Source organism: Manacus vitellinus, unplaced genomic scaffold (assembly GCF_001715985.3).
Source record: "Manacus vitellinus isolate BGI_N305 unplaced genomic scaffold, ASM171598v3 scaffold_11_pilon, whole genome shotgun sequence".
NCBI classification, from domain to species: domain Eukaryota; kingdom Metazoa; phylum Chordata; class Aves; order Passeriformes; family Pipridae; genus Manacus; species Manacus vitellinus.
In genome coordinates, this window is record NW_021938895.1 from 17,507,669 (window position 1) to 17,520,020 (window position 12,352).

At 37.1% G+C, this 12,352-nt stretch overlaps 1 protein-coding gene across 2 annotated transcripts in view; it reads left to right on the plus strand.

The window, feature by feature from the left end:
* Nucleotides 1–12,352, plus strand: part of DLGAP2 (DLG associated protein 2) — a 152,624-nt gene that overhangs the window by 51,499 nt on the left and 88,773 nt on the right. Inside the window, exon 3 of one of the 2 annotated variants that reach the window (XM_018088891.2) lies at nucleotides 2,354–2,419. The gene's annotated coding sequence lies outside the window, so the exon portion shown is untranslated. The remainder of the gene's footprint in view (nucleotides 1–2,353; nucleotides 2,420–12,352) is intronic. The other variant, XM_008932727.3, reaches the window with a different exon arrangement.

The following is a 12,352-nucleotide window of genomic DNA, read 5'->3' on the forward strand; positions in this document are numbered from 1 at the left end:
ACAAAAGGCTCACTGACACTAACAAATGTATTCATATAGGATATCTACAAGAAAGAAATTAATTTTAATCCTAATTCTACTGTAAAATTGAGACAGAAAGAGATTAATTGTATTGTCCAAATTTGCACAGGAATGTTTAAAGCAAAGTCAGAATCTGACTTGTGGATCCCATTGCATGACCTTTCCCTTTAATTTTGAAAAGGAATTTATTTTCTTCTTTTTTTTTTCTCCAACTCTTCAGACCCACAAATGTTTAGTTTTGTTTAGCCTACTCCTAACATTTTAGTCTACTTTTGGGCAGAGCTTGTTATAGAATGCTAATTTCTTGCAAGGGAGAAATAATGTTATGCATAAATTCTGTAATTGTTTCTGAATATATGTGCATGATAGACCTTTGGAATAAATTTATAGCTTTTCAAAAATACAACACTATTGTTTCAATATTTTCAATATTTATTAACATCTAACATCTACTGAAGTTAGCATAAGATCTCCTAGTCATTTACAAGAATGTAAACAATCCTTTAGAATATTTTTGTTATAGCTTTTATTTAATTCCTTATTCCTTACTCCTGTGCAGCCACATTAGAGGACAGGCTTATGAGTTATACAATATAGGCGAATCATGTGAGCAAGGTCTCCATGGGAACTGCCTAATTTGTGCTTTTATTTAATTAGAGATGTCCATTACCTTCCCAAATGAAGTTTAATTTAAATTCATGTGCCAGTCATTTTAAAAATTGTGTATGACTTTTTATCTGTCACTTACTGAGATCTCTTGAAGGCTGTATTTTAGCAGAGTGAGTTTATTTAACAATTGAGTTTATAAACAAGATGTTTATTTGACAGCTCAGCCTATTCAACACTCTTAACATCCTTGGGACTAATTCTCTATGCTATATTACCCATTGTTATCAATTATATATTCTTAACCTCAGGAATTGTTAAAATCTCAGAGTAATTGCTTGAGAGATCCATATGAGTACATTAACTCATTTTGCTTCCTGTGAGTTAATTGGGGAAAAAAATCAAAGTACAAATAAAAAGTGTAACCAAGACCAAGAAATATATAAAATGTATGTGTTTGTTAAATGGAGCATTGAAATGGAAAAAACAGTGTGTCTATTGTAAGCTGCACAAAAAAAACTCAGCTTGTCTGATAGAGAAATTGAGGTACTCTTAAGAAAAGTCTGAGTTGGTTCAAACTTTCGTGAATGTCTGCCTGAGGGTATGATAACAAGAACTGATGCAAGTTATTTAGAAGTCATCAGTCATCAGTTGTGCAAAAACTATGGTCTGCAATACCTGATTTTATCTTTCTGTGAAGAGCTGGTGGTTGAACTTACAGCGAGAGGCTATGGAGTGCTCCATAGCTCTTCTCAGGGATCTGTGCTTGTAACACACACAGATGGGAAAAAAAGAGTAAAGTAAAAGGCTGTATATACTCAATAGTTTCCACAATGGGGAAAAAACATAAAACTCATTAAAAATATAGTATTGGGTAAATACATGAAACGTTACTGTGATATTTTGTATCTTAATCTATATATTCTTAAACCAGTCTTGCAATTTACAGAAGTGTTACTGACCCAATTTTCCATATGCAGCTCTGTTATAGAAATATCTAAACTAAGTGCCTGATGCAAAGTTAGTTTGTATTCCAGCATGACAGGAGGGCAATGCAGAGGCAACAAACTGCAACTCTGAAAGAGGTATAAGCAGGGTAGCTCAGAGCTGCACTCAAGCCATTTAAGTGGTTTCTGCATTCATGCAGAATATACATATCACCTGCATTTAAGTACATCTCCAGAATTACAGAAGTGATGTCTGGCACAAAAGAAAACGTTACTGATAGAAGAAAGTCACCATCACATCACTGTCAGACTTCACAATGGCAGAATTGAACTGATTGTGTATAAAAGGTAATAAAAGTGGCCTGAGAATCATAAGTGGAAAGTGCTAAAGGTGCAACTGGAAGGACTGACAATAAGGATTCTTCTGGAATAAATACATGAAGCTTAAAAGCCAGTAGAACTCAATGCAACTGAGAAAAGTTGAAAAGAACAATGTAAAAGATCTTATAAAAAAAGACATTTATTAATATTATGACACTAGTGATTTGAAAATGTCTGGCAAAATTAAAAAATTAATAATAATAATTGATGAGCACTAGAACAACTGGCAAAGAGGGATAGATACTGCAGATAATAGCACCTCATCAGCTTCACGTTATCTGAGATACTGAATGGTAATAGATATCACTGAGTGGATTTAAAAACTAGTGGAGAGTTTATGTCTGGATATAGAAAAATATCAGAGGTATTAAATAGCTACTTTGTTTCTGTCTTTTCAGAAGAAGAGGGTGGCGATCTGCTCAAGTCGGGCTTCAGTTTTCCAGGGACGCCAGAGGAGGAGCTAGGTACAGATACCATCTCTCAGATAACTGGTACTACTTGAGCATCCAGAGGCTGGGCGCAGCCGCGGGGTGAGGCAGCAGGAGGCTGCTCTGCGGTACAGCCTCCCTTCAGCCACAGAGCCCACAGCAGGCATGGCACCACGTGGTGTCAGTGAGAGTGGCCAAAAACCTCTCAGTAAAATCCTTCTGGGAATTTCTCTCCTGCTCTATAAGGTTAGAGAATGGAAAGCAAAAAAACATCAGCTTTGGGTAACACCCACGCAATCAAGAATTCAAAAGAAGAATTACCAACCTTACTTCTTTGTCTTTTTCTCTTTGTTTTACCCCTTAGAAAACATACTAATTGCAGACGGAGTTTTCAATGTTACCTTTTCAATTTGAAAAAGTAACTAAAGCAAGGAGAAATCAGAAAATCTTAAAGTCCACAAGTGAAATCTTGATACTTCTGTCTTACAAAGCTAGTAGTAAAATATCCCACTGGCTTCAGTTTTATACATTTAGATTGTGCAAAATTGTGTTTCTGTTCCTGTGTTTTCATATTCAGATTCTCACTGGTTTATGTGAAATCCATCAAAATTTTGATTTTTGTGCAATTACTTTATGTGGATTTTTTTGGAAGAGAAATATGGAAAGTGATTTCTGTGTGTTTGCTAGTTAAAGCTCCCTTTATTCAGTGTGAGCTTACTTACATTTCAGAAGTCAGTATAATTTTTCTCTTTTTGTGCATATGCTTACGTTAATACATTGCAACAGTTTATTTTGTGTTATTAGGATATTGTTGTAGTTGACAAGAATACTGTAAGCTCTCTTCCTGACTGTATTGTTGCACATTGCTAGGAAGATAAATCATAGTTGCTATATTAAGGAAAAGTACGCAAGCAGTTTGAACAAGGAGCATGAATTTAGGCAGGGGTTGTCATTATGTTTGAACAATCTCTTAGAACAGGATTTTCTAAAACAAGTAGTGTTGTCACTCGGTTACACTCAAATCAGGGAGTTCCATAAATGTTCAGTGTAAAAATATCTGTATTGGACTTAATATTCAAAAACAAGTGAAAAAAAGCTACAGGTAAGTCCAGACCCAAAGGTCGGACAGAAGGAGATGTTAAGAAGAGACTGAAGAACCTTCAGGCAGTTTCTGCCTTAATCAAAACAGTGTAAGCAGGAAGATATGGTTAAACATGAGGCTTCCTAGGAATCTCACAAGTGGATCCTATGGAGGAGTCATGAAATAAGCAAATATCTTAGCCTTCTTGGATATTTGGAGGTTTTTCGTCCTGCTGTCCCATTTCGTAGCACACAGAAAGGAGTTCAGATGGGTTAGAATCTCATCTAAGAGCTGGAAAGTAATTCAGTAGTAGATGTCTAAACTGTAGATCTCTGGAGTTCCTTTAGAATCAATGAAGAGTGATAGACTTTTCCAGGACATAGCAGGTTTGGCCTACTTAAGAAGCTTAGTGTAGAGTGAGATAAATCATACCCTAGAAGTATGTCAAAATTGTTCTCCTTCCCGTTTGGTTGAGAAAGAACTGCAGGATTTCTGAAGCCAGAATAAATGATATATAAGTCAACAGTATTAAATGTCAGGTGTCTGTAGGAGCAAGGGCCCTCATAAAATAGGCCATAAAGATTGACACAAAGATATGTGCTAACTGATCAATCATACAGCACCCTAACTAAGAAGAAGATGGGGATTAGTCAGAAAGGAGAAACAGGAAAGCCAAAAACATAAAATCACAGCCAGACTACAAATAAATTAAGCTGCTTTCAAAAAATTTCAGCTATTTATGGCAAAAGGACTGAAAAAAACCATGCCAAAAACAAGGGCAAGGAACAATCTATCTTTGCTCCTCAATTATGTGTCCCTATTGGAATTCTCTGAAACTAAGTACCAAAGATCTCTAGATCATTCATAGAAAGAGGTGAGTGGCTTTAATATTTTCAGAAGACAATCCTGTCCTTCTGACTTAACTATCAAACTGTAGGTGGCCAAAACACGTGGATTAAATTAACCATTTCAGTGTCTCACACTGGATACCAGTAGTAAAAACATATGATGTCCCATTTCCCCTAGAGAAAATCACTGAAATTGATAAGACTTTTCTAAAAGTTGTTGGATAGTAAGTTAAATTCTGTGTAGACAAGCTCTGTAGTTATAGCTGTGCTAGTGTATTACTCCTCTACCAATGGATAGGATATGTCTGTCTCTCCTTCTGTCTTTCCTCCAGTATTGTGTTCTGTCACTTGAAGATTTGAGTTCAAATCCATTAACTGAATATAACATTAGTGAAAAAACTGCAAACTATTAGATATTTCTCAGTCTCCACTTTTTGTTGCACAAGTATGAAGTTAAATATTCATTGAAGAGAAATCTGATTCTGGATGAATACTGTAATCACTGAGCAATGGAAATGGACTTGCTCTCTTTCTGTATATACATAACCCAATGACTACTTCATTATTTTGTATGAACAGCCTCAATCTGAAGGACTGCTAGAGACCTTCATTCCACAAGAAAACACAGAAAGGGCTTTCCCGGCGAAGTGAAATAGTTTCCCAAGTCAGAGCAGAGTCAAGATGATGTTCTTTAAGGTAGTTGTAACTGCAGGGCAATTCATTATTCTAAACTCTCATTGTCCCAAGGAGCTTCAAGTTATGATCTCTCTGGAACTGAAGAATTTCTGACTCCAGGCCTTTATTTGTAAAATGGGTTTAGTATTTCCTAGTGAGATTTTAGGGCTTTGGTGGGGATTAATTAATGTTTGCACAGTATCTCACCAGAGTGAAAATGCTGAATAGTCATTAAATAATATTATTAATAAAATGATCCACTGCCTTAATTGGAAAAAGGTATCAAGGGATGGGACTGATCTCAACTCTTTTATACCATTGATTCTACGAAAGAACTCATTAGATAAAACAGGCAGAAATGCAATGGATTCCTTCAAAAAAAGCTTACCTGAGTGTTCATAATCTGTTCTTGAAAACAATATTTTATAGCTTTTCCATTAACATTTATTTGTCAACAGAGTTCAGGGCGATAGGTATTATTGTTACAAGATTCACACACCAAAAATTTCAATTCTTTTCACTAGTAATATCTCAAATCAGCAACCTGATTAAGTATAAGATAAACTATACGCAGATATTCTTCCCAAGAATGCCAAGGCAGTGGAAGGATTAAAAAAGGTTTATTTCAGATGCAAGGACCACTTCCTAATCATGCTGCACACACCAGGCCCCCAGGGAAAAAAGGCAATGCCCCACCTTCTCCAAGGCTTTTTGTATCTTCTGTCTCTTCTCCCCCACCCTCCCTGGCCCAAGGAGCCTTGTACATGTCTGCATGTTACATCTCTGCATACCAGGGAGAGAGAGAGCTTGCTCACAGCTTCTCCCTGCAACTTTCTCTGAAATGCAGAAGGAAGACAACAGATATCTAACCCCTTTGAGAAGGCATTTTACAGTCTTCCTAAGCAAAATCAAGTTCTAGCGTTTTGTCACAAATTCTTCCGAAACTACTTATCCCTACATAAAGGTAGCAGAGCAAGAGATCTGACATGCATGATCTCATGCAGCTCACTGTAAGTCATGAAAACTGAAGTTCTTCTAATTCCTAGCTTTCATCTAGCTGGTGTTTATATTATCTGAAAAATGTTAGTGTATTAGAAAATAAACATTTTATAAAACTACTCTTTTCTATGCTATCTAGAAATTTCTCACTGTCTTATTTACTTTAGGCCTGTAAAGGATAAGGCAACATTTTGCTTTGTGTGTTAAAAGCAAACAGTGCAATCTTAACAAGAGACAGAAAAAATACCATGTTTGAATGGCATTCAAATAGTTAAAGAAAAGTAAACGGGGAAGATGGGGTGAACTTCTCTTTAAATATAGATTTTAACAGGTAACATGCACAGAGTAAAGAGGAAAAAATAGATTATTGAAAAACTAACTCCTTTTTATAGGTAAGGAAAACATTTATTTTACATAAGTTTTATGCATAGCCACTTTGAATGTCAGGCAAAGAAAGAGAACTTGCACTAAAGGCTTTTTGTTTCAGTAAATTACTGTTTTCTCTTCAGGAATGGATATTGAGTTGATGTTAAGAAAAAGACTGAAACCTGTAAACCAGGTTGCAGTTACTAATAATGCTCTTAACCTGCCCCAAATGCAAAGTAAACTCTAAAGGAGTTTAAGGGCAGGTTACCAAAAATGTATTTTTATTTCACAGTTGATGCAGTCGGGCTTTTGATTAATTGGTAAGGTTCAAGTGTCAGACAGTAACTCATGATTATTCAATCACTGTTGATTGTATGATCATGACATTATGACCGTATGTGTTGAAAGGAAGAAAGGATATAACCGTTCTTGAAATAAAAGCATAAATAAAGGCCTGACTTTTCAGTCTGTCTCTCCTTCTAACAGATTATCCAGCTTTACTCAGTGTAGTCAGTGTCTGAACACTTCACAGTTTTCAAGGGTTTTAGCTTCATGTACCAGGCACGACAGGCAATTTTCCCAAGGACAGAGAAGGGGGTGTCAGTGAGCTCTTGGCTCTCTTCTGCGGCACATTCATGACTCAATCGACCTATCCCCAGAGCATTCAGGGATGGTTAAATATGTGTAGACTTTGATTGGAGTTGGTGGGACTTCAGTCAGAAGCAGGGCTTGGCCACATGGAGTAAATTGCAACAGTGACACTCATACCTGTAATTAACAGGCACAATACCAAACACTCTATTCTAAATTCTTAGATGGGCATTATCCCAGAGACTGAATATATCCCTGGTTTCTGACACTAATCCTCAGAGGTACAGAAGTTACTTTTATTCTTTTGCTATGGGGAACTAAAGTAGGGAGTCTACAATATATCCACAAAGGTTAACTGCAACCCAGTGAGGCAAGCTTAAGCCTCTTCATGGCAACTGGCATAGCATTGCATGGCCATATCCTGAACCATACAAAGAATTCATGGCTGGACAGGAAAACCTAACTGCAGATTTCCCAAGCTAATCCTCTAACCACAGGGCTATCTTTCTGTCATGTAATAAAAATATGTAGCCAGGTGGTTTGGTATGGCAATATAAAAGTCTTTTAAACCTGCAAGACATTTTAAACATGAGGTGACCCATTATGATTCATTGTCACCCTATTATTTGCTTATTGTGACTAGATGAATAGATACTGCAAAAAAATAGCCTTTTTTATTACTGTTATTCCATCATATCTCTAAATAATTGCACTTCATATCCTTTCTTTTTCAGTACCCAGAAACTGCAGTGTAGAAGCATACTGATGAGATGATCACAGAAAATGTTAATGAAATAATACAAAATGTTTTTCAGAAAATAAATTTTGAACTTTAAATTCCTTTTAATTATGCTTCAGAGCTTATTCTGTGAATTACTTTCAGTCACAGTACAAAATCATATCATATGGACTAAGCATCATATAAAAACATGCTAACTGTCCTGCATTTTAATTATAAGATGTTGGCAACAAATGCTTGCTAACAATCTGCAGACTAGAAGCTATTTCTAAAAATTAAATACCTCATAATGTCAGATAACTCTGCAAAAATCCCATTAGGCTCAAGGTCAATTCACAAACAGGAAGATATTTGTAAGGATGCAAGATTAATCAAAGAGGATATTTGTTATGAATTATTCATTCATTTCTACTACAGAATACAAACAGGGTTACGCATTCATAAACAAATATTTCTGTTATAAATTATTTCACACATGGGATATTATTAAAGGAGGGACATTTTTCTCTCCCTCGTGCCCTGCTGACCTCTGTAACACCTGGGTGCATCCCTGACATGCAACATTTACTTTCCCATAAAGAGCACAATGGCTGCAACAGAGATGAGAGACTGACTCGTGACTGCTTTGTTGCACCTGCCTTCCTCAATGAGTGTCTTCACTGTATTGTCCCTTTTCAACAGGATAAAATGTGCAGCCTTTTAAATGCTTTCCCATGATGAGCAGCTTAAATGATGTGCTCTCCATTTCCCCATAAAAAAAATTACCATTCTCTACTTCCACATTCATTATAGGTTGCTTAGGCTCTATCAGGAGTGAGACCATTTATTGGCTCAACCAGGCTGGTGGAAATACTTCCAGCACAGAGGTAAATGACAAGAGCTTCTTCTCACAGTACTGGGCACATAGGCCGTTGATTCTGTCTGTCTTCTTCAGGGGATTTGCACTAGAGTAAGCAGTGCAGCAGGATAAACACCAGCAAATATTGCTTATATGATCCCAGTTTTCGATGGCGAGTTCAGTTGTCACCTTTCATTGTGCAACTTCGTATGTATTTTCCATCTTTTTACAATGTAGTTTCTCTTCATAAAAAAACCAAAGAGGTAGCAGGGTATTAAGATGACCTGTCTAAAATTTGCTCAGAGTGGGGGTACTTACACCATCACCTTGTGCCAGGAGCAGGGGTCACAGTTTGATGCTTCACTGCCACATGAAAAATCTGGGTGCTAATGGATGTGGGAAAAGGCAATTAATGTTTGTAATGTTTGTCACAGATCCAAAACAGAGCTCAGCCAGGCAGAAAAGAGACAGCACCCTGATTTGAAAAATTCCCAATCTGGAGGTTATGGAAAGAGGAAGACTGTCTGCCTGTTACTATGGCAACAGGTTTAAAAGGGAACTTGTCACCAGGCTGCTATTTCTTCCTGCACCCCATAGGAAAATCAGGATGAGTCCTCCTCCATCTCAGTGGGTTGAACTGAACAGAAAAGTTCACCATAAAATGATGAAACAGCGAGAGGCATTGCCAAGGGTGTACAGCTGAGCAGATAATGATGAACTCCAAAAAGCAAAAAAATATAATTTTTTGGGTCAGACCAAGGCTAAAACTCTAAAATTTTTGGTGAATCAAAAGGCTGCAAAGAACGGATGCTGAAACAAACAGAAAATCAAATAATTTCCTTTAGTTCTGACAATTTAAAAATTGTATTGAATGTTAAAAACGTAAAGGTGATTTTGAGGTATTTTCAAATAAACAGTCATACATTCTGTGACAATAATCAATGCTTTTGAGCATTAATTCATAGATTATTTCTTTCCCAGAAGAGCACTCTGTAAAATAAGCAAAATCTTTAAAATTCATGTTTTAAAGAAATAATAAATGACTATTTAGAAGGAATATATGGTAAATATTTTTATTAGGACCATTAGTTATCTCAGGTCCCTTAGTATTGCAAAGGATGGAAAACTTCCTCCATGATATATCATCGTAAAAAGGACAAATTCAGAACCATTCCAGAAACCCTAAGAAAAAAATTCAAGGGAGAAGATCATAAATATAAGCATTATTTCTTTTGTTTGATTTTCATTTAAGAATCAACAATAAGTATTTCTTATTAGAAAAGAAGCCCTGGAGATGTGGTGATTCTGTTCAACTGAATAGTTGGTTCAAGTGGTTTCGATCCTGGGGATTAAATCTTGGCCATTTTGCTATCAATGGTGGTATTTCAGCAGAGCCAGTTTTACCCTTCCATTCCATCATCTTCCTAGCTGGGGAGCCTTCCAGGTTTCTAACACATTTATTCTAGTCCAGCACAAATTGTGCATTCTGCAAAATACAGCCCTGATTAGAGATGATCTACTTCAAGTAACACAGGTGTTGTAGGTCAACTAAGCAAGAACTTTTCTCAGCAAATGTTTAGAACTAATCCTGGTCCTGTGAAGTTAATGGGAGACTTGTCACTGCCATCAACGTGACAAGGATTTCCCTTGTACTTCCAGAGTGGTTTGTAGATTCCTGTGTACACCTTTGAGCTGTACCATGCAATACTTTGGCTTTCTTTTATTGCTGAGAAAATAGTGGCAGTTTTATGACACCAAGGGAAACTGATTGTCTGCTGACTTAATAACTGCAAGCAGCAAAATTTTCTCCTTTAGGAAAAGAAGTCCATAAAGCCAGGCACAATAAGGAACAAAAGAAGGTTAGTAGCGTTGGGCTAGCTTTTCTGGTCTGTATTTGGAAGCATTAAAAACAGTTGTTCAATGATACTCACATATTGAAGCCCTGGTTAACTCCATATGGCTGTATTTTTCCAGAAAATAAACTTACATGTTGATTATTTTAGGTCAATCTTATCATGATACATTATAATTTTTTCACAACTCTGCTGATCATACAGATTCTGTGAAAAAATATTAGTTGGAAATCATTTTGTGGACTTACCTGTGTTATAACACTGTTGAAAAGGTAAATAGTGGCAATGAACTTCAAACTTAAAAAGCACTGTGAAGGTCTGTGTGCTACATACCAGTCAATACCAAGACATCATACACTTCAAACCAATTGAAATTAAGTTTTGCACCATCCTGAAGACTCCCTGTGTTGCTCAACTCCATATCCTGGAGCTTCTTGCAAATCCCATATTGCCTGTCATGAATTTCTGTCCTATCCTTTGTCGTGGCATGGGCACAATATTGTGCCTCTCATCCTTTTCATGCAGTCCAAGTGCCTATTCTTCCACCCAGAAGATGTTAGATATCTTCGTTCCTCAAATACTGTTCCCAAATTTCTCCTTTTCCACATATAGCACACCCTGTTCTCCATGCTAGGCATGTTTTGTAACCTGGCTTTAACATGTTCCTGGTCACAGCTTTCCCCAGTGATCATAGCTCTCTGTCCTTTTCCTCATCCTGGTATATTGTGCTATGTGTCCCCTGAAGATCAATACCCACACCAGCCACCCAGTCCCCCCAAAGATTCCATTCTTGCTCATCAGCTGTTTTTCTGCATTCCTTTTACTACATACCCTTTTCCCTTATCACACTTATTTATCTCAGAAATTAATCCCTTGGGATGTTGGATTGCCAGTCTACTAAACTTTATTTGAAAGGTGGATGGAGTTGAAGTTGGAGAACTGTTTTGCTGAACAATATGATTGGGTAGCATCAAATATTTGCGACACCTGCAAGACACCTGCGTAACAGTGCTCAAAACTGACTGTATTGAATAAATTGGAGCACTCCATGTGCTCCTTACTTCTGCCTTTGAGTTGTCTGACTTTGCTGCAATTTGATATGTCCAGGACTCTGGGGCTGTTTTAAGAATAGAATTTTAATGTCCATTTTTATCTAATATAGGAGTTATAAAAACCATCTTACCCTTGGTCATTATTCATCATGTGGTTCTACTGAATTAGCTTGGGCTGGCAAAACATTTTCCATCGTTTAGCAGCATACCAGGTGCCTCAAATCACCTAAATTTATATATTTGTGATATAGGTTTCTCCACTGGAGCTTGTCAGCCACAGTTTTTGGCTAGTCAGCAGACACAAATATGTACATGAGGGGTGGTATTCATCTGACGCTTTTTGGACATGTACTTCAGGCTTAAGAAGAATCATGCCAGTTTCTCACAATTCAAAATAAAACCACATACAGACCGTGCATTTGTAACAGTCTTTGGGAAATCATATCTGTGTATCAGATGGAAGAGTCCTATTTACATAGTATGAAACTATAAGGCAACAGTTTAACTATATGGACTGGACACATCCTCTAGCTCTGTTTAGTCTCATCATCTGAACAGAACCATACGTGCCTGCCGCGCGGACTGCTCGGGATTCTGAAGACAGAAGTATTTATTTTTCAGGCATAAGTGTCAGAACAAACCAGGCATCCACATACAGCCCATGTGTTTGTTTGAAGCCTTAGGCAGTTTGATGTTTGGCTTTAGGTCCTCAAAACCACTTACTTCTTCCTTTTGACCGTGCAGGGAGACTGGGTGCAAAAAATACCTTGTTGCAACAGTCTTATGAGAGCCAATATTACTTTTCTTTGAGGGCATGCTACCCCTCAAAGTTTAGTATTTCAAGTAAGCAGCCTGAATTCCTTAGGTGGGAATCCACAGAAAGGTCAATGCACTGCATACAGTACACACACATCACGGAATATACAA